The sequence below is a fragment of the Aegilops tauschii genome, chromosome 1, assembly GCF_002575655.3.
Source record: "Aegilops tauschii subsp. strangulata cultivar AL8/78 chromosome 1, Aet v6.0, whole genome shotgun sequence".
In the NCBI taxonomy this organism is placed as follows: Eukaryota; Viridiplantae; Streptophyta; class Magnoliopsida; order Poales; family Poaceae; genus Aegilops; species Aegilops tauschii.
In genome coordinates this window covers 167,718,185-167,741,548 of record NC_053035.3, presented here as the reverse complement: position 1 = coordinate 167,741,548, position 23,364 = coordinate 167,718,185, and positions in this window count along the sequence as shown.

Below are 23,364 nucleotides of genomic sequence, written 5' to 3'. Positions count from 1 at the left end.
ATGGGCCACCCCTTGTGTTGATTCTTTTCCCCAAAAATCACATATATTCCAAAAAATCTCCATAAAATTTTATCGCGTTTGGACTTCGCTTGATATGGATTTTCTGCGAAACAAAAAACATGCAACTAACACTGGGCACTGGATCAATATGTTAGTCCAAGAAAATCATATAAATTGTTGCCAAAAGTATGTGAAGTAGTAAAATATTGGCATGAAACAATCAAAAATTATAGATACGATGGAGACATATCAGTATCCCCAAGCTTAATTCCAGCTCGTCCTCGAGTAGGTCAATGATAAAAGATATTTTTTATGTGGAAAGCTACCTAGCATAATCTTTATGATGCAATCTAATCATGGCATGAATATTAACATTGCCCCTTGAAAGTGCTAGTTATCGACTAGATGGGGATGAATAGGTGATTTTTATGAAAGTCTTCAAGACATGGCAATGTCTACTAAGACAGACAACCAAATAACACCTACACAGTATGCAGCGGAAGATAAACTATACTAGCTTTGCCATAGTCAAGGAGACATAACAGATTAAGCACGAAGACAAATAGCAGCTAGGTAGAACAGATCAGAATTGGAAGATAATATGAAGCCAAGTATGCAATCAGAGAGAATGTCTTCACACAATGAAATCAAACGGAGCAATTGCTTAACGAAGACAAGGATTTGGTAGACCAGTTGTAGTTGTTGTGACAACTGTACGTCTGGTTAGGGAGGGTGAGATCGAACTTAGAAGACCGTGTCTTCACCTTATTCCCCTTGAGCTAAGGTGATGTAGGGTGGAACCTTAGGGGCCGATCTCTCACGATTTGGAGGGGGATTGTAGCGCCCAAGATGCGATTCTATCCCAATCACGTGATGAACTCATGATTGGGGCACAACCGCATTTCGAGCGCATAGCAAGGTGGATATCATTACAACATACCATGCACTGAATAGATGAGAATACAAGATAAAGGCTTACACTCGCCACAAGCTACAGCATGAATACAATGATACATCAATACATAACAATCATCATACATAAGAGCAGGATCCGACTACGGATGAAATCAAACGAAAAAGAAGAATGACATCCACCCTGCTAATCCCAGGTACCCGACCCGGAACCTATCCCTTGATTGAGGAAGAAGAAGCAAAAAGAACTCCAAAACAAGCAAGCATGACTCTCACGTCAAAACATCACTTTACCTGCAACTGTTGTTGCAGTAATCTGTGAGCCACAAGGACTCAGCAATCCCATTACCATGGGTATCAAGGCTAGCAAAGCTTACTGGGTATGGAAAGGTTAAGTGGCGAGGTTGCAGCAAGCACTAAGCATTTGTATGGTGGCTAACTTACGAGTACAAGAATAAGAAGAGAAACTGCGCATAACGGTCGCAATCTAGTAATGATCAAGAAGTGATCCTGAACTACTTACGAGTCATACATAACCCCACTGTGTTCTCTTCCCGAACTTCCTCGAAAAGAGACGATCACAGTTACGCACGCGGTTGATGTATTTTAATTCACGTTTAGTGTCAAGTTCTCTACAACCGGATATTATAAATTTCCAATCTGCCACATAACCGCGGGCACAACTCTCGAAAAGATTAAACCATGCAGGGGTGTCCCAACTTAGTCCATTACAAACTCTCACGATCCACGGATGAAAATCTCCATCTCGGGACAACCCGATCAAACTCGGAATCCCGGTGCACAAGACATTTCGACAATGGTAAAACAAAACCAGCAAGACCTCCTGATGGGCCGACACCCCGATAGGAGCCGCGCGTATCTCGTCTCAGGCCATGATCGGATGGGAAAGCCTACGAGTAAAACCAAACCTCGAGTTTCCCCGTGGTGGCCCCGCAGTCTGCCCATTTTGGACCAACGCTCATGGGGAGCATTGGCCTGGGTTGTTGATTAAGAGTCATCGAGTGCTTGTCGGTCCCTATGAAAGTTTTAGTTGTTATTAGGCAAATGGTAAACCCAAAGTTGGGCCTTGCTGGAAGAGTTTTATTCAAAGCGAACTGTCAAGGGGGCCCATAAACCCTGACCATGTTAGGAAAGCAAATCAAGGAACATAAGACCGATATGACGGAAACTATGGCGGCAAGAGTGGAACAAAACACCAGGCAAAAGGCCAAGCCTTCTACCCTTTACCAAGTATATAGATGCATTAATTAAATAAGAGATATTGTGATATTCCATGATATCCATGTCCCAACATGGAACAACCTGCAGTGCACCTGCAACTAGCAACGCTATAAGAGGGGCTGAGCAAAGCGGTAACATAGCCAAACAACGGTTTGCTGGGATGGTGGAAAAGGTTAGAGGCTTATCACGGCAATTTGAGAGGCTTGATAAACAAGTGGTAGGTAGCACAACATAGCGATAGCATCGAGACAACTAGCAAGCAAAGATAGTAGTGGTATCCAAGGTAACGGCCATCTCGCCTAAAATCCCGCTAGGAAGAAGACCGAATCCATGAATTAGACGAACGTGCGTAGTCGAACGAATCCTCACAATCGCAACATAACCGGAACCATCGAGAAGCACAACCGAAAAGAAGCAAACAGGATGGTAAACACACAAGCATGACCATGGCATGATGTTCAATCAAGTACGATGCATGTCCATTTTAATGAAGCATGGCATTGCAAAGTACAACAAACAATACTACAAATTAAGTGGAGCTCAATATGCAACGAGTTGCATATTGACGAAACACCACACTCAAGTAGTTAGTTCCCTCTCATTCATGCTACTCATCAATATTAACATGGCAAGAGGTGAAGCATAATTAATCTACCTATCCAGACAATTTGAATGAGGACGGAAACAACAAACAACAATTCCGGAAAATCCCCATATGCAAATTTCGAACTTGTACTGTTCTGCCCTAAACCATATTCTAAATTTGTTAAACAGCAAAATAAAGTCCACCATGTTAAACTATGCATTTTTCACCCCATTTACATATAAAGTTTATTTAATTCAGAGCTATGGTTAATTAGATAAGAATAAAACCATTTTAACATGTCATTTATGCAAATAAATGCAAACAGCAAGTTAAACATTTTTACCATGGATAAAAGTTGCAAATTATGAAACTGGATGAAATTCTAAGCATTTTACAGATAGGGCATGTTTAATTCCGATGCACGGTTAGTGAGATATTAATGCACGAACATGGAGGGCTTTTTCTGCAAACCTGGCGTTCTCTGGATAATTGACAAATTCGCAGAACCTAAAAAAACATACGGGCCGAAACTGGAGGGGCTGGGGGAGCTACTCACGTTGGGCCTTGGGCCATCGGTGAGGAGACGGAGGCAGGCCGAAGCTCTCCCGTGGGTCGGTGTTGCTGCAGAGGCCCACGCGGCAGAGCGGGGCGATGTGGTTGTGTGTGTGCTTGCGCGCACACGCGCATGTAGGAGGCAGGCGGCGTTGCAGCTATTCGAGGCGAACCAAGGGACCGGTTCAAGCGAAGCGAATGCAGCAACGCGGGGCTTGGGGCTGGCGACGGGGATCCGGGCGGGGACGACGTTCTCCGGCGAGGTGGCGTGCGGGCGGAGCTAAAGAAGGGAACGCCTGTCCTCTATTCAGTGAGGGAGAGAGTTTCAGAGAGAAACAAATCGGGAAAGGGAGCAGGGAGGCCGAGAGGGGGCCTTGTCGAACGGCGGCTACTCACCGGCAGCGGTGCGACGGCAAGGCGCAGAACCAACGCGGGGGATGGGGACTTGGCGAGGCCCGATGGCACGGGACGATGGCCATGGTGGTTTGCAAGCTCTTATGCAACAGAACAAGAGCTAGGCGGCAGTTATGAACCAAGAGAGAGGAATTAAGGAGAAGAAGAGGCGGGGAGTGAGAAAAGGGGGCAGAGGAGGCCTGTGGTGCTGGTGGTCTGCTCCGGTGAGCTGGGACTCCGGCGAGGTCGAGGCAGGAGCTCCGGGTCGAGAAGGAGTTCGGCCATGGGGCAAGGCAGAGGCTCGCGGCAGGGGAGGAGCACGGCGTAGGGGCTCCTCGGGCTCAGACGCGAGGAGGGAGGAGGCATATGTGGGCTGGTGGAGAAGCGAGGGGGGATCGGGCGCGGCTGCGTTGGTTGGGTGGCGGCTGGATCAGGAGGAAATCGCGGAGGTTGGTCAGCGTGGAAATTGAGGAGGAGTTGTGGCGGCTGCGGGTTTGGATCGAGGAAGATCCCAAGGGAGAGGGTGGCAGCGGATGAGGGGATGGATAGGACAGAGGCCTAGGTTTTAGGGTTTGGTCTGAAAATGGATTAGGGGTTTATATATAGGAAGAGGAGGGGAGTTTGGATCATCCGATCATAATCGGATGGTCCGAGATAAATAGGTTAGGTAGTTGATACGTCTCCAATGTATCTATAATTTTTTATTGTTCCATGCTATTATATTATCCATATTGGATGTTTTATATGCATCTATATGCTATTTTATATGATTTTTGGGACTAACCTATTAACCTAGAGCCCAGTTCCAGTTTTTATTGTTTCCTTGTTTTTGAGTTTCGCAGAAAAGGAATATCAAACGGAGTCCAAATGAGCTAAAAAAGTACGGTGATTTTTTACGGACCAGAAGAAGCCCCCGAAGCAAAAGAGTTGGGCCAGAAGAGCCAAGAGGCCTCCACAAGGGTGGAGGGCGCCCCCTACCCCCCTGGGGGCGCCCTCCGGTCTTGTGGGCTCCTCGTGGACCCCCCTGACTTGTTCCCGATGCTAAAAATTCCTATAAATATAGAAACCCCTAGAAATAAACCTAGATCGGGAGTTCCGCAGCCGCAAGCCTCTGTAGCCACGAAAAAAACAATTAGGAGCCCGTTCCGGCACCCTGCCGGAGGGGGAAACCATCACCGGTGGCCATCTTCATCATCCCAGCGGTCTCCATGACGAGGAGGGAGTAGTTCACCCTCGGGGCTGAGGGTACGTACCAGTAGCTATGTGTTTGATCTCTCTCTCGTGTTCTTGATTTGGCACGATCTTGATGTACCGCAAGCTTTGTTATTATAGTTGGATCTTATGATGTTTCTCCCCCTCTACCTTCTTATAATGGATTGAGTTTTCCCTTTGAAGTTATCTTATCGGATTGAGTCTTTAAGGATTTGAGAACACTTGATGTATGTCTTGCATGTGCGTGGTGACAATGGGATATTCACGTGATCCACTTGATGTATGTTTTGGTGATCAACTTGCGGGTTCTGTGACCTTGTGAACTTATGCATAGGGGTTGGCACATGTTTTTGTCTTGACTCTCCGGTAGAAACTTTGGAGCACTTTTTGAAGTTATTTGTGTTGGTTTGAATAGATGAATCTGAGATTGTGTGATGCACATCGTATAATCAAACCCGCAGATACTTGTGGTGACATTAGAGTATCTAGGTGACATTAGAGTTTCGGTTGATGTGTATCTTAAGGTGTTATTTTAGTACGAACTCTAGGGTTGTTTGTGACACTTATAGGAATAGCCCAATAGATCGATCAGAAAGAATAACTTCGAGGTGGTTTCGTACCCTACAATAATCTCTTTGTTTGTTCTCCGCTATTAGTGACTTTGGAGTGACTCTTTGTTGCACGTTTAGGGAATGTTATATGATCTAATTATGTTATCATTGCTGAGAGGACTTGTACTAGTGGAAGTATGAACCCTAGGTGTCGTGGACTTGACATGGCAGATGTCCTAGCAAAAGGACTTAGTCGTGGAGCCATCGCAACTAGGTTAGCTTAAAGGGGTTAATCAGGACAAAGGACACAGAGATTTTATACTGGTTCGGCCCCTCGCGGTGGAGGTAAAGGCCTACTCTAGTTTGGGGTTGTATTGCTTGGGTTTCGATTACCAGGGAGCGAATACGCTTGACCTAGTTCTCAACCTCTTGTTTCTTATCCTTAACTCGCTGCCGCGTCACCCCTTTATATACATAGGTTGATGCTCGGCGGCTTAAAGAGTCCCGGCCGGCTCATACACAACGTGTATGGCTCGGTGACTAACTAAGCTTGCCTTACAATACAAGTTATACATGTGGCGGTTCATCCTTTTGGGCCTCAAGTCGCCCTGGGTCTTGGGCCGTCAATAAGCTTGCTATGACCCGCCATCTTCGTTGATAAGTCGCCAATGGTATGACCCGGCCCCTCCTGGGCGGTTCATACCCAGTAGTTATATCCCCAACATTAGGCCCCAGGTTGATTTGAACTTGTTCACATCAATCTTCAGTACCCGACTTGTCAAAATCTTGCATCGTCCTTTTTAACAAATTTGCTGTAACCCGCCATGACGTCAGCTCATAGAATTTCCTTAACCCGCCATGACGTCATTTCGCATTAATTTCGCATGAGGCCCAGAACATCTTCAACAGATCTTTATCTTAATGGTCCTTTCGAATATCGAGGCGCCCGTGTAGCCACATAATCATTATTTTTTGGCTTCCTTGATTCTCTTGCATGCCATCTATCCATTTCCTTATAAATAGGGACAGGGGTCCTTTCCATTCCCCCCCTTGCCTCCTCGTCTTCATCTTCTTCTCCGCGACGCCACGCTCGTGCTCGAGCTCCGCCGCCGCCAACCTCCGCCTGCTACACCAACTCAGGCCGCTGCATCAACCTGACTAGACCAGAGAGCGCCACCGCTGTTCATCAGCATCTGTAAGTGCTCATCTCCCCAGGTCCCAGATCTGCACTAGGGTTTGAGTAGTTCGTCGGTGTTCTTGCTGTCCTTCATCGTTCTTTGTTTTCCCCCTTTGATTCGAGCATCTTCCAATCTGAACACAGCACAAAACTTGCGCGGTAGCCACTTAGCACTTGTTTTTAATATCAGAATACATTCCTTTCATATCCAATCTCATCTGAACATACGGACTTCTCTGCTGCTGCCACCTTAGGTTTAGGATTTTACTTCATTTTCGGAACAGCCGTAGATCCAAAATTATACCTACAATCTGTGAAATATGTTTGTCCATCACTTAGCTATATTTTCACTAATAGATTTGAACTACCATAAATGCATGGCGGCTTATACCATAAACTGTGACCTGCCATATAACGTTAGGCCCTGTTAAGCCGCCATCATACGCTTCATAATTTGTATAATCCGACAATGTTCTCCAGCTTAACCATGCTTGCTTATTCATCCTCCTTTTTGGTTCTGCACCATGTATTTGATCTTTGAACTCTGGCCAGCTTAACAGCATAACTCTTCCGGTTTAACAGCACAACTCTTAACCCGGCAGGTACCATTAGTCCCCTTTTAAGCCGCCAATATGAATATCCACATACTTTAATGTTCATCTGCCAACTTAACACATCCGCCGCATATAACACTTTACTTTTGAATCAACGTTCCGTCTTAGCAACTTTAATCTTAAACCGGTAATATCTCTTTCTTTCAGGCCTTCACTCAAATGGGCAAGACTGTCACTGCATGCAACTGGGTCATTTCCCGGGCCATCGAGGAAGACTTGAACGAATACGTTCAAATAGGTGTCTTGGCTAAGAAAGATGTCATTCACTGGAGGGTCCCAGGCACTGAAACTCCTCCTGAGCCCAAGGATGGTGAAATTATTGTCTTCATTGATCATATGCTCCGGGGCTTCAGCCCTCCCAGCTCAAAATCCTTCCATGACGTGCTGCACTTTTTCAAGCTCCATCCACAAGACATCAGACCAAATTCCGTCTCAAACATCTGCAACTTCCAAGTATTCTGCGAGGTGTACCTTCAATAGGAGCCCACCGTAGAACTATTTGGGGAGTTTTATTACTTAAACCGGCAGAACAAGTTCACAGACGGGCCCAACCTAGAGCAAGGCGGCATTTCCATACAGCGATGGAAAGAAGCCACTTTCCCAGCCGCCACTCTGCCCAGTCATCCCAAAGACTGGAACCGAACTTGGTTTTATTGCAAAGATACCTCTCCAGAAGGGGAAAATCCTCTGCCGGGTTATCGCGCAAGCCGGCTTAGTAACAGACGCCCTCTTCCAGACCACATCAGTACAGCAGAACGGAAGAAATATATGCCAGTCTTTTCAAAGATCTGGGCCTTGATGGCCAACGGCCTGACTGGAATTGATCTGGTTCGCTGTTGGGTCGCCCAGAGAGTCTTTCCCTTAAGCTCTCGTCCCGGTTTAATGTATGAATACACCGGCGAGTTAAAAGATCCTCAACGCCACTGTCAGATTGAGTTGACTGACGAAGACATCAATAACATGACCAAATCTTCGTTGAATGAGAGCTTGGAAGACTGCAGTAAAGTTGGATTGAATCCTTTCTGCGTTCTAAACAAACCGCCTGTTGTAAGCTTTTAACCAATTTCGTAACTGAAGCATACCTTCACTAACATTGCCTTTTCATACCCATTTAACTTCTTGCAGGCCGATTCTCCATTTTGGACTAAGAAGCTGCAGGATAAGCCGGCTAAGAAGCCTCGGACAAAGACCAAGGCTATTAAAAAGCCTGCCAAGAAGAAATCCAATCCTTCCGAGTTATTTGACCTGGATGATAATGATGAGTCGGAGGTAACACTTGACTCCCTTGGCTCATTTTTTTACACCTTATTGATAATGATTGCTATCAAGATGATGCGGAAGGAAGCCAAGCCAATGCTGAAGAGGTAACTATCCTTTCCTCCGACTCTGAACCCTTGCAAAGACAGAAAGTTCATCAAGCAAGCCAGAAAGTAAAGTTTTCCCATCCTTTAGCTTATTTGGATCCCAAATTTCTTTTGAAGAAGCAGCAACATGAAGCTCGCCGTACAACCCGGAACAGTGGCGGTGGAATTCTTTCCTCCGGCTTACCAAACACACTAGCACCTCGCAAGCGTCGACCAGAGGTTTCAAATATTTTTGACTTAGCTTATCCCAAGGCAGGTCTTTTTCAACAACCTCTTAACCCGTCTGATTCAAATTATTAAGGAACGTCTCATTCTTCCTCTGGCGACTCAACTGGGACTCAAATCCCAGCTTTCAAGACCGTGCCTGGGTAAGAGTGTTAAATCTATCCACTTTGCACTTGTGACTGTCATATTAACTCTGTTTTATGCTTCCTTTTCAGTGGTATAGCAAAGCCCAGCAAGAAACAGAAAGTTGACAAACCGGCTGAAGAATCCAAAACTGCTGAACCGGAAAAACATGTCGCATCTGAAACTTTGCATCAAGTGTCAAAAACTGCTGTGGATGCTCCCCCTCCAGAAGACCACCCCGTTACCCAAGATGCCATGGATGCTGATGCAGAATATGATAAACCGTCCAGTCCTGCTCAGCTGGTTCAAGAATCTGATGATATAATGATTATTGGGATGGCTTATCGGGCCCCAGGCAACCCCATTGCCCTGTCCAAGCACAGCGCCAAGGAGGAGTTCTTTGCTGCTGACAAGGGAAAATGGAAAGTTGACTTGGAAGGCTATGCTCAATTTAGTGCTCAAGAGATTCACTCTGGTTATTTGAACCGCCTTCACACCAGCCGTGATTTTGAAGCTGGCTTGGTCAACGTGATGAAGGAGCGCTTTGAGGTAATCCAGCACAATCCTCTTTATAAATATATTTCTATCAGCCGCCAAGTCTATAGAATATGACAGAATTGAATATATTGTAGACTTTTAGACAGTCATAAATAAATGAAGATCAAAACTAGTAGCCCCCAAGGGCCGGCTTAAGCTATCAAGCTAAGCCGGGACTTCAATGAGCAGTGACCAACTTTGCACCTGTAGCCCCCAAGGCCCGGTTTAATCAGTATGAATAAGCCGGGACTTATCACTAGTACTATGAATAAAAACCAGCTGTGTGGCCCCCATGAATCGGCTATAGTCATAGCAGCATAGGCGGGTCATCATAGAATTGTCTTAAAAAAAGAGCAATATGCATTAGCCCCGAAGTGCCAAGGGAAATACTTGTATTGTGCTTGGGACTTCAAACAATATGATCATAATGCTTCCTATTTTATTCATGTTGCAGGCTGAATTAAGCATGAAGGAATCCCAAGTCAGCGATTTGAGGGCCAACATTGCAACCCAAATATCTAAGACTTCAAAGGCCAAGTCAGAGGTGAAGACTGCATTGGAACACATTGAGAAGCTGAAACAAAGCTTCAATACTGACAAATCTGGCTGGGAGACCGAGGAAGCAGCTCTATTAAAAAGAGCGGACGACGCCGAAGCAGCCCTTAAACCGGTAACTGATGAGTTGTCTGGTTTAAAGCATCAAATCAACAGCATGACAACAACCATCTTCGGTAAGTAACAAAAAATACTTTCCTCTGCACCAACAGTATATCATAATCATCCGCCGGTTTACCAATAATTTTACGGATGTAGGCTCCTGAAGCGCCAAGTTGGGTTCAGACATGCACATCAAGCTTAAGGCGATCTATACTCTGGTAGAGCAGCTATACACTGGCGCTCAATGGACAATCGCTGCTGCTATTCACAAGAAACATCCGCCCTCCCTCATCAAGGAAACACTGGAAAAGCTATCGGTACTGCCCCAAAGAATTGAGGAGTTAAAACGATCTGTTGCCAGAGCCGGCGCCATGACTGCCCTAAGCCGGGCCAAGGCATGGCTAGCAGATCTTGATCCAGAAGATTTAGCTAATGGCTGCCCTAGTGTGAAAGAGGACGGGTCTCCCTTCAGCGCGGATGATTTTGCAAAGATAGCAAGAGAAATGCGGCCATTGGCAAGTAAGCTGGCTGAAGACACAGATCTGTCCCAATACCAAGCGGCTTATGACGCTGATAACAAGAAGGTGAAGGCACTGGTTCATCAGGAGGTGCATCTCATACCGCTGACTCGTAAGCATACCTTCGCTTCTGACATTGATCCATCAAATCTTATAGATGATGAGGTTGTGTTTAGAGCTTTGACCGGTATCAACTGGGCTACACCTGACTTCGAGCCAATGGGTAATCAAGAAGAAGAAGAAGCGCAGGATGACCCGGAGGCTTCGACCCGCCAAGACTAGAAGTCTTGATTCATGAGCCAGTTTACCAGTCATAGCATTTGGATGCTATGTCTCAAAAACACTTTATTCTTTTGGGTCGTCAGATGCCTCGTAATAGGCTAGTTGAACAACCCTGATCTGTCACGCCATCATGCGTGTTTATTTCCATAACACTACTGATCCATCATTTCAAGATCTGCCACTTATGCTTATAATATCATCAATTATGCAGACCATGCTTATCATTTTTCCCGCACATAAGCAGATAACAAGTGCCCTGGCGGTTTACCCCAGGGCGGGTCACAATACCCCATATAAAACACCACTGATGACTAAATAGTCCATAACCAGGGCCGGTTTATCAAAACCTCATATAATCACAACAAAATAAATATCATACCTGTGATATTTGTTCACACTGCCGGCTTATCATACGTCGTGCAGTAAGGGCAACAACCCAAAGATTGAGAGCACAACGCCCTCATCAATTCATTCATACCACCGGCTTATCACGCCATACGCAGCAAGGGGTGATACGTCTCCGTCGTATCTATAATTTTTTATTGTTCCATGCCAATATTATACAACTTTCATATACTTTTGGCAACTTTTTACACTATTTTTGGGACTAACATATTGATCCAGTGCCCAGTGCCAGTTCCTGTTTGTTGCATGTTTTTTGTTTCGCAGAAAATCCATATCAAACGGAGTCCAAATGGGATAAAAACTGACAGAGATTTTTTTCGGAATATATGTGAATTTTGGGAAGTGGAATCAACGCAAGACGATGCCCGAGGGGGCCACGAGGCAGGGGGCGTGCCCCAGGGGGCAGGCGCGCCCCTGACCCTCGTGGACACCCCGTAAGGCGATTGGTGCCCTTCTTTCGCCACAAGAAAGCTAATATCCGGATAAAAATCATGTTCAAATTTCAATCCAATCGGAGTTACGCATCTTCGGGAATATAAGAAACGGTGAAAGGCCAGATCTTGGAGCGCAGAAACAGAGAGACAGAGAGACAGATCCAATCTCAGAGGTGCTCTCGCCCCTCCCATGCCAGGAGACCAAGGACCAGAGGGGAAACCCTTCTCCCATCTAGGTAGAAGGTCAAGGAAGAAGAAGAAGAAGGGGGCCCCTCTCCCCCTCTCTTTCGGTGGCGCCGGAACGCCGTCGGGGCCATCATCATCACCGCAATCTACACCAACAACTTCACCGCCCTCATCACCAACTCTTCCCCCCTCTATGCAGCGGTGTAACCCCTCTTTTAACCGCTGTAATCTCTACTTAAACATGGTGCTCAACACTATATATTATTTCCCAATGATGTATGGCTATCCTATGATGTTTGAGTAGATCCATTTTGTCCTATGGGTTAATTGATGACCGTGATTGGTTTGAGTTGCATGTTTTATTATTGGTGTTGTCCTATGGTGCTCTCCGTGTCGCGCAAGCGTGAGGGATTCCCACTGTAGGGTGTTGCAATACGTTCATGATTCGCTTATAGTGGGTTGCTTGAGTGACAGAAGCATAAACCCGAGTAAGGGGGTTGTTGCGTATGGGATAAAGAGGACTTGATGCTTTAATGCTATGGTTGGGTTTTACCTTAATGATCTTTAGTAGTTGCGGATGCTTGCTAGAGTTCCAATCATAAGTGCATATGATCCAAGAAGAGAAAGTATGTTATCTTATGCCTCTCCCTCAAATAAAATTGCAATAATGATTACCGGTCTAGTTATCGATTGCCGGACAAATAACTTTCTTGTGTGACAACAAGCTCTCTACTAAAACTAACTTTATTGCTTCTTCATCTAAATAGCCCCTACTTTTACTTACGTGCTCTTTATTATCTTGCAAACTTATCCTACAACACCTACAAAGTACTTCTAGTTTCATACTTGTTCTAGGTAAAGCGAACGTTAAGCGTGCGTCGAGTTGTATCAGTGGTCGATAGAACTTGAGGGAATATTTGTTCTACCTTTAGCTCCTCGTTGGGTTCGACACTCTTACTTACTGAAAGAGGCTACAATTGACCCCCTATACTTGTGGGTTATCAAGACCTTTTTCTGGCGCCGTTGCCGGGGAGTTATAGCATGCGGTGAATATTCTCGTGTGTGCTTGTTTGCTTTATCACTAAGTAGATTTTATTTGCTGTTCCAAGTTGTTCTCTATCTTTAGTTATGCATATGGAACACGAAATACCAAAAAAATTAGGTGTACTTGCTACTCATGGAGATGGGGAACCTGCTAAAACCCTCGATGATCATTATGTGAAAGATATTATGTACTACTTTGATAATCCTGAGAAAACCCCATTCAATTATGTTATGGGAGATACGTTGGATCAACGTGAATACTTTAGGGATTATCGCTTGACTCAAAAAGGGAAACTATTATGGGATCAAATTTATATGTTGCATTGGTATGCTCGGCAACTATGCTTGAGATATGATTATACTTGTTGCTCTAGGATGAAGGCTCCACACCTTCCCTTTTCATGTGAATTTAATGATAATGAAACCTTAGCTTCTTATGCTAATGGTATATATGATTACTATGATGTGGAACAAGTAGAAGAGTTCGTTGCTTTTATGGGTGCTTATGAAATTGAATCTTTGTTTAAAGAGTTTGAAGATTTTGATGATTCAGTTTATATACCTGAAAATTTTGCTATACTTAAATATTTCTATGAGAATTATGAATTCAATTCCGATATTGATGATTTTATTGAGAGAGTCTCCGCTGTCCAAGAAGAGACTAATATTTTGCAGGAGTCTATGGAAGAAGAAATTAATGACATTGTGAGCTCATTGGATGAAAAAGATGAGGAGGAGAGCGAAGAACAAAAGGAGGAAGAGCGGATTGATCACCCGTGCCCACCTTCTAATGAGAGTAACTCTTCAACTCGTACATTGTTTAATTTCCCTTCGTGCTTACCGAAGGATGAATGCTATGATGATTGTTCTGATCCCGTTGATTCTTTTGAAATATCCCTTTTTGATGATGCTTGCTATGCTTGTGGCCAAGATGCCAATATGAATTATGCTTATGGAGATGAACTTGCTATAGTTCCTTATGTTAAACATGAAATTGTTGCTATTGCACCCACGCATGATAGTCCTATTATCTTTTTGAATTCTCCCGACTACACTATATCGGAGAAGTTTGCCCTTATTAAGGATTATATTGATGGGTTGCCTTTTACTGTTGCACATGATGATTTTGATGAATATAATATGCATGTGCTTGCTGCTCCTACTTGCAATTATTATGAGAGAGGAACTATATCTCCACCTCTCTATGTTTCCCAGACGATAAAATTGCAAGAAACTGTTTATACTATGTATTGGCCTTTACTAGGTGTGCATGAATTGTTCTTCTATGACATGCCGATGCATAGGAAGAGAGTTAGACTTCATCATTGCTTGATATATGTTACTTTGTGCTCACTACTAAATGCCAAATCATTGTTAATTAAAATTGGCTTTGATATACCTTGGGATCCGGGTGGATCCATTACTTGAGCACTTTATGCCTAGCTTAATGGCTTTAAAGAAAGCGCTGCCAGGGAGACAACCCGGAAGTTTTAGAGAGTCATTTATTTCTGTTGAGTGCTTTTATATAGTTTAAAAACAAAAAAATAAAGAGGGGAACCCAAAACTTTTTCAAAAAGGAAAGTGGAAGTGAGAGAGACAAGCATTGTTGAAGTGGGGGAGCTCCTTGAACTTTGTTCATGCTCACGGAAACTTTGTGAATCTTGATTACAGAAACTTTTCAACAAAAATAATTATCCCCTTGTACAATTGCATTGTATTATAAAAATAATGTGCCAAGATTTGCCTTTAGGATGTTTACATTGCTTGTTGGTTTGTGCGGTTGCAGAACGGAAACTTTGGCTGTAGTGCATGATTTTACATTTTTTATAGAACATCAAACGGTTCTGAAACTTCTTGCACTGTCTTTCTAGACAAATTGTTTATATTTCCTAATTATTTCAGAATTTTTGGAGTACTAGAGGTATGGTGAATGTTCAGATTATTACAGACTGTCCTGTTTAAGACAGATTCGGTTTTTGATGCATTGTTTGCTTGTTCTGATGAAACTATCGATTTCAATCAGTGGATTAAGCCATGGAAAAGTTATATTACAGTAGATACAATGCAAAAACAAAATATTAATTGGTTTGCAACAGTACTTAGAGTAGTGATTTGCTTTATTATACTAACGGATCTTACCGAGCTTTCTGTTGAGTTTTGTGTGGATGAAGTGTTCGAAGATCGAGGATGTCTCGATGTGAGGAGAAGAAGGAGAGGCAAGTGCTCAAGCTTGGGGATTCCCAAGGCACCCCAAGTAAATATTCAAGGATACTCAAGCGTCTAAGCTTGGGGATGCCCCGGAAGGCATCCCATCTTTCTTCAACAAGTATCGGTATGTTTTCGGATTCGTTTTGTTCATGCGATATGTGCAAATCTTGGAGCGTCTTTTGCATTTAGTTTTCACTTTTCTTTTATGCACCATGCTGGTATGAGATAGTACTTGGTTGATTTATAAAATGCTCATTGCACTGTTGGAAATATGCCCTAGAGGCAATGATAAAATGGTTATTATTGTATTTCCTTGTTCATGATAATTGTCTGTTGTTCATGCTATAATTGTATTAACTGGAAACCGTAATACATGTGTGAATACATAGACCACAACATGTCCCTAGTGAGCCTCTAGTTGACTAGCTCGTTGATCAACAGACAGTCATGGTTTCCTGACTATGTACATTGGATGTCATTGATAACGGGATCACATCATTAGGAGAATGATGTGATGGACAAGACCCAATCCTAAGCATAGCACAAGATCGTGTAGTTCGTTTGCTAGAGCTTTTCCAAATGTCAAGTATCATTTCCTTAGACCATGAGATTGTGCAACTCCCGGATACCATAGGAGTGCTTTGGGTGTACCAAACGTCACAACGTAACTGGGTGGCTATAAAGGTGCACTACAGGTATCTCCGAAAGTGTCTGTTGGGTTGGCACGAATCGAGACTGGGATTTGTCACTCCGTATGACGGAGAGGTATCTCTGGGCCCACTCGGTAATGCATCATCATAATGAGCTCAATGTGACCAAGTGTTTGGTCACGGGATCATGCATTACGGTACGAGTAAAGTGACTTGCCGGTAACGAGATTGAACAAGGTATTGGGATACCGACGATCGAATCTCGGGCAAGTAACGTACCGATTGACAAAGGGAATTGTATACGGGATTGATTGAATCCTCGACATCGTGGTTCATCCGATGAGATCATCGTGGAACATGTGGGAGCCAACATGGGTATCCAGATCCCGTTGTTGGTTATTGACCGGAGAGTCGTCTCGGTCATGTCTGCATGTCTCCCGAACCCGTAGGGTCTACACACTTAAGGTTCGGTGACGCTAGGGTTGTAGAGATATTAGTATGCGGAAATCCGAAAGTCGTTCGGAGTCCCGGATGAGATCCCGGACGTCACGAGGAGTTCCGGAATGGTCCGGAGGTAAAGATTTATATATGGGAAGTCCTATTTTGGCCACCGGAAAATGTTCGGGATTTTTCGGTATTGTACCGGGAAGGTTCTAGAAGGTTCCGAAGTGGGGCCCACCTGCATGGGGGGACCCACATGAACGTGGGTAGTGGGGGCAAGGCCCCACACCCCTGGTCAAGGTGCACCAAGATCCCACCTTAGAAGGAATAAGATCATATCCCGAAGGGATAAGATCAAGATCCCTAAAAAAGGGGGATAACAATCGGTGGGGAAGGGAAATGATGGGATTTCTTTCCCCCACCTTTGCCAACGCCCCAATGGACTTGGAGGGAAAGAAACCAGCCCCCTCCACCCCTATATATAGTGGGAAGGCGCATGGGAGCAGCACCCCAAGCCCCTGGCGCCTCCCTCTCCCTCCCGTGACACCTCTCCCTCTCGCTGAGCTTGGCGAAGCCCTGCCGAGATCCCCACTGCTTCCACCACCACGCCATCGTGCTGCTGGATCTCCATCAACCTCTCCCTCCCCTTGCTGGATCAAGAAGGAGGAGACGTCTTCCCAACCGTACGTGTGTTGAACGCGGAGGTGCCGTCCGTTTGGCGCTCGGTCATCGGTGATTTGGATCACGACAAGTACGACTCCATCAACCCCGTTCACTTGAACGCTTCCGCTCGCGATCTACAAGGGTATGTAGATGCACTCCTCCCCTCTCGTTGCTAGCATCTCCTAGATTGATCTTGGTGACACGTAGGAAAATTTTGAATTTCTGCTACGTTCCCCAACAGTGGCATCATGAGCCAGGTCTATGCGTAGATTCTATGCACGAGTAGAACAAAAATTAGTTGTGGGCGATGATTTGTTCAATTTGCTTACCGTTACTAGTCTTATCTTGATTCGACGGCATTGTGGGATGAAGTGGCCCGGACCGACCTTACACGTACTCTTATGTGAGACAGGTTCCACCGATTGACATGCACTTGATGCATAAGGTGGCTAGCGGGTGTCTGTCTCTCCCACTTTAGTCAGATCGGATTTGATGAAGAGGGTCCTTATGAAGGGTAAATAGCAATTGGCATATCACCATTGTGGCTTTTGCGTAGGTAAGAAACGTTCTTGCTAGAAACCCATAGCAGCCACGTAAAACATGCAACAACAATTAGAGGACGTCTAACTTGTTTTTGCAGGGTATGCTATGTGATGTGATATGGCCAAAAGGATGTGATGAATTATATATGTGATGTATGAGATTGATCATGTTCTTGTAATAGGAATCACGACTTGCATGTCAATGAGTATGACAACCGGCAGGAGCCATAGGAGTTGTCTTAATTTATTGTATGACCTGCGTGTCAATGAAAAACGCCATGTAATTACTTTACTTTATTGCTAACCGTTAGCCATAGTAGTAGAAGTAATAGTTGGCGAGACAACTTCATGAAGACACGATGATGGAGATCATGATGATGGAGATCATGGTGTCATGCCGGTGACGAAGGTGATCATGCCGCGCCTCGAAGATGGAGATCAAAAGGCGAAGATGATATTGGCCATATCATGTCACTTTATGATTTGCATGTGATGTCTGTCATGTTTACATCTTATTTGCTTAGAACGACGGTAGCATAAATAAGATGATCCCTCACTAAAATTTCAAGAGATGTGTTCCCCCTAACTGTGCACCGTTGCGAAGGTTCGTTGTTTCGAAGCACCACGTGATGATTGGGTGTGATAGATTCTAACGTTCGCATACAACGGGTGTTGACGATCCTAGCATGTACAGACATGGCCTCGGAACACAAGCAAAACACTTAGGTTGACTTGACGAGGCTATCATGTACAGACATGGCCTCGGAACACAAGAGACCGAAAGGTCGAACATGAGTCGTATAGTAGATACGATCAACATGGAGATGTTCACCGATGATGACTAGTCCGTCTCACGTGATGATCGGACACGGCCTAGTCGATTCGGATCATGTATCACTTAGATGACTAGAGGGATGTCTATCTAAGTGGGAGTTTATTAAATAATCAGATGAACTTAATTATCATGAACATAGTCAAAAGGTCTTTGCAAATAATGTCATAGCTTACGCTTTAGTTCTACTAAGATATGTTCCTAGAGAAAATTTAGTTGAAAGTTGATAGTAGCAATTATGCGGCTGGGTCCGTAAACTGAGGATTGTCCTCATTGCTGCACAGAAGGCTTATGTCCTTAATGCACCGCTCGGTGTGCTGAACCTCGAGCGTCGTCTGTAGATGTTGCGAAACATCTGACATACACGTTTTGATGACTACGTGATAGTTCAGTGTGTGATGCTAACGGTTTAAAATTGTGGCACCAAAGACGGTTTTGAAACGTCGCAGAACATATGAGATGTTCCAAAGACTGAAATTGGGATTTCAGACTAGTGCCCACGTCAAGAGGTATGAGACCTCTGACAAGTTTCTTAAGCCTGCAAACTAAGGGAGAAAAGCTCAATCGTTGAGCATGTGCTCAGATTGTCTGAGTACTACAATCACTTGAATCGAGTGGGAGTTAATCTTCCAGATGAGATAGTGATGGTTCTCCATAGTCACTGCCACCAAGCTATTAGAGCTTCGTGATGAACTATAACATATCAGGGATAGACATGATGATCCTTGAGCAACTCACGATGTTTGACACCGCGAAAGTAGAAATCAAGTAGGAGCATCAATTGTTGATGGTTAGTAAAACCACTAGTTTCCAGAAGGGCAAGGGCAAGAAGGGATACTTCATGAAATGGCAAATCAGTTGCTGCTCTAGTGAAGAAACCCAAGGTTGAACCCAAACCCGAGACTAAGTGCTTCTGAAATGAGGGGAACGGTCACTGAAGCAGAACTACCCTAGATACTTCGTAGATGAGAAGGCTGGCAAGGTCGACAGAAGTATATTGGATATACATTATATTAATGTGTACTTTACTAGTACTCCTAGTAGCACCAGGGTATTAGATACCGGTTCGGTTGCTAAGTGTTAGTAACTCGAAATAAAAGCTGCGGAATAAACGGAGACTAGCTAAAGGTGAGATGACGATATGTGTTTCCAAGGTTGATGTGATCAAGCATCGCATGCTCCCTCTACCATCGAGATTGGGGTTAAACCTGAATAATTGTTATTTGGTGTTTGCGTTAAGCATAGACATGATTGGATTATGTTTATCGCAATACGGTTATTCATTCATTATAGGAGAATAATGGTTACTCTGTCTATTTGAATAATACCTTCAATGGTCTTGCACCTAAAATGAATGGTTTATTGAATCTCGATCGTAGTGATACACATGTTCATGCCAAAAGATATAAGATAGTAATGATAGTACCACATACTTGTGGCACTGCCACTTGAGTCATATTGGTATAAAACGCATGAAGAAGCTCCATGTTGATGGATCTTTGGACTCACTCGTTTTTGAAAAGATTGAGACATGCGAACCATGTCTATTAGTATATATGCATGAAGAAAGTCCATACAGATGGATCATTTGGACTCACTTGATTTTGAATCACTTGAGACATGCAAATCATACCACATGGGCAAGATGACTGAAAGGCCTCGTTTTCAGTAAGATGGAACAAGAGAGCAACTTGTTGGAAGTAATACATTTGATGTGTGCAGTCCAATGAGTGCTGAGGCACGCAGTGGATATCGTTATGTTCTTACTTCACAGATGATTTGAGTAGATGCTGAAAATATTTACTTGATGAAACACAAGTCTGAATTATTGAAAGGTTCAAGTAATTTCAGAGTGAAGTTGAAGATCGTCGTGACAAGAGGATAAAATGTCTGTGATATGATCATAGAGATGAATATCTGAGTTACGAGTTTGGCACACAATTAAGAAATTGTGGAAATTGTTTCACGACTAATACCGCCTGGAACACCATATTGTGATGGTGTCTCCGAACATCATAACTGCACCCTATTGGATATGGTGCATACCATGATGTCTCTTATCGAATTACAACTATCGTTTATGGGTTAGGCATTAGAGACAACCGCATTCACTTTAAATAGGGCACCACACAATTCCGTTGAGACGACACCGTATGAACTATGGTTTAGAGAAACCTAAGCTGTCGTCTCTTAAAAGTTTAGGGCTGCGACGCTTATGTGAAAAAGTTTCAGGCTGATAAGCTCGAACCCAAAGCGGATAAATGCATCTTCATAGAATACCCAAAACAATTGGGTATACCTCCTATTTCAGATCTGGAAGCAAAAGTGATAGTTTAGTGCACCATGCTTAATGGCTTAGAATCGGGACTTCAAAGACGTTTTGAACGTCATGGACCATATAAGATGTTCCAGGAGTTGAAGTTAATATTTCAAGCAAATGCCTGAGTTGAGAGATATGAAGTCTCCAACAAGTTCTATAGCTAAAAAGATGGAGGAGAATCGCTCAACTAGTGAGCATATGCTCAGATTGTCTGGGTACTACAATCGCTTGAATCAAGTGGGAGTTTATCTTCCAGATAAAATAGTGATTGACAGAATTCTCTAGTCATCATCACCAAGTTAGTAGAACTTCGTGATGAACTATAGTATGCAAGGGATGACGAAAGTAATTCCCGAGCTCTTCGTGATGCTGAAATCGACGAAGGTAGAAATCAAGAAAAACATCAAGTGTTGATGGTTGACGAGACAACATCAAGTGTTGATGGTTGACGAGACCACTTCAAGTATTGATGGTTGACGAGACCACTAGTTTCAAGAAAAGGGCAAAGGGAAGAAAGGGAACTTCAAAAAGAACGGCAAGCAAGTTGCTGCTCAAGTGAAGAAGCCTAAGTCTGGTCCTAAGCCTGAGACTAAGTGCTTCTACTGCAAAGGGACTAGTCACTGGAGGCGGAACTGCCCCAAGTATTTGGTGGATAAGAAGGATGGCAAAGTAAACAAAAGTATATTGGATATACATGTTATTGATGTGTATTTACTAGTGTTTATAGCAACCCCTCAGTATTTGATACTGGTTCAGTTGCTAAAGAGTAGTAACTCGAAAACGGGAGTTGCAGAATAAACAGAGACTAGTAAAAGGCGAGGTGACGATGTGTGTTGGAAGTAGTTCCAAGATTGATATGATCATCATCGCACACTCCCTATACTTTCGGGATTAGTGTTGAAACTAAATAAGTGTTATTTGGTGTTTGCGTTGAGCATGAATATGATTTGATCATGTTTATTGCAATACGGTTATTCATTTAAGTTAGAGAACAATTGTTGTTCTGTTTGCATGAATAAAAACCTTCTATGGTCATACACACCAACGAAAATGGTTTGTTGGATCTCGATCGTAGTGATACACATAATCATAATATTGAAGCCAAAAGATGCAAAGTTAATAATGATAGTGCAACTTATTTGTGGCACTGCCGTTTAGGTCATATTGGTGTAAAGCGCATGAAGAAACTCCATACTGATGGGATTTTGGAATCACTTGATTATGAATCACTTGATGCTTGCGAACCGTGCCTCATGGGCAAGATGACTGAAACGCCGTTCTCCGGAACTATGGAGAGAGCAACAGATTTGTTGGAAGTCATACATACAGATGTATGTGGTCCGATGAATATTGAGGCTCGTAGCATGTATCATTATTTTCTGACCTTCATAGATGATTTGAGCAGATATGGGTATATCTACTTGATGAAACACAAAGTCTGAAACATTTGAAAAGTTCAAAGAATTTCAGAGTGAAGTGGAGAATCATCGTAACAAGAAAATAAAAGTTTCTACGATATGATCGCAGAGGTAAAATATTTGAGTTACGAATTTGGCCTTCAGTTAAAACAAAGTGAAATAGTTTCACTACTCATGTCACCTGGAACACCACGGTGTAATGGTGTGTCCGAACGTCATAACCGTACTTTATTGGATATAGTGCAATCTATGACGTTTCTTACCGATTTACCACTATAGTTTTGGGGTTATGCATTAGAGACAGCTGCATTCACATTAAATAGGGCACCATCAAAATCCGTTGAGACGACGCCTTATGAACTGAGGTTTAGCAAGAAACCAAAGTTGTCGTTTCTTAAAATTTTGAGGTTGCGATGCTTATGTGAAAAAGTTTCATCCTGATAAGCTCAAACCCAAATCGGAGAAATGTGTCTTCATAGGATACCCAAAGGAGACAGTTGGGTACACCTTCTATCACAGATCCGAAGGCAAGACATTCGTTGCTAAAAATGGATCCTTTCTAGAGAAGGAGTTTCTCTCGAAAGAAGTGAGTGGGAGGAAAGTAGAACTTGATGAGGTAACTGTACCTGCTCCCTTATTAGAAAGTAGTTCATCACAGAAATCTGTTCCTGTGACTCCTACACCAATTAGTGAGGAAGTTAATGATGATGATCATGGAACTTTAGATCAAGTTATTACTGAACCTCGTAGGTCAACCAGAGTAAGATCCGCACCAGAGTGGTACGGTAATCCTGTTCTGGAGGTTATGTTACTAGACCATGACGAACCTATGAACTATGAAGAAGCGATGGTGAGCCCAGATTCCGCAAAATGGCTTGAGGCCATGAAATCTGAGATAAGATCCATATATGAGAACAAAGTATGGACTTTGATTGACTTGCCCAATGATCGGCGAGCCATTGAGATTAAATGGATCTTCAAGAGGAAGACGGACGCTGATAGTAGTGTCACTATCTACAAAGCTAGAATTGTCGCAAAAGGTTTTCGACAAGTTCAAGATGTTGACTACGATGAGAGTTTCTCACTCGTATCTATGCTTAAGTCTGTCCGAATCATGTTAGCAATTGCCGCATTTTATGAAATATGGCAAAGGGATAAACAAAACTGCATTCCTTAATGTATTTATTAAAGAAGAGTTGTATATGATGCAACCAGAAGGTTTTGTCAATCCTAAAGGTGCTAACAAAATATGCAAGCTCCAGCGATCCATCAATGG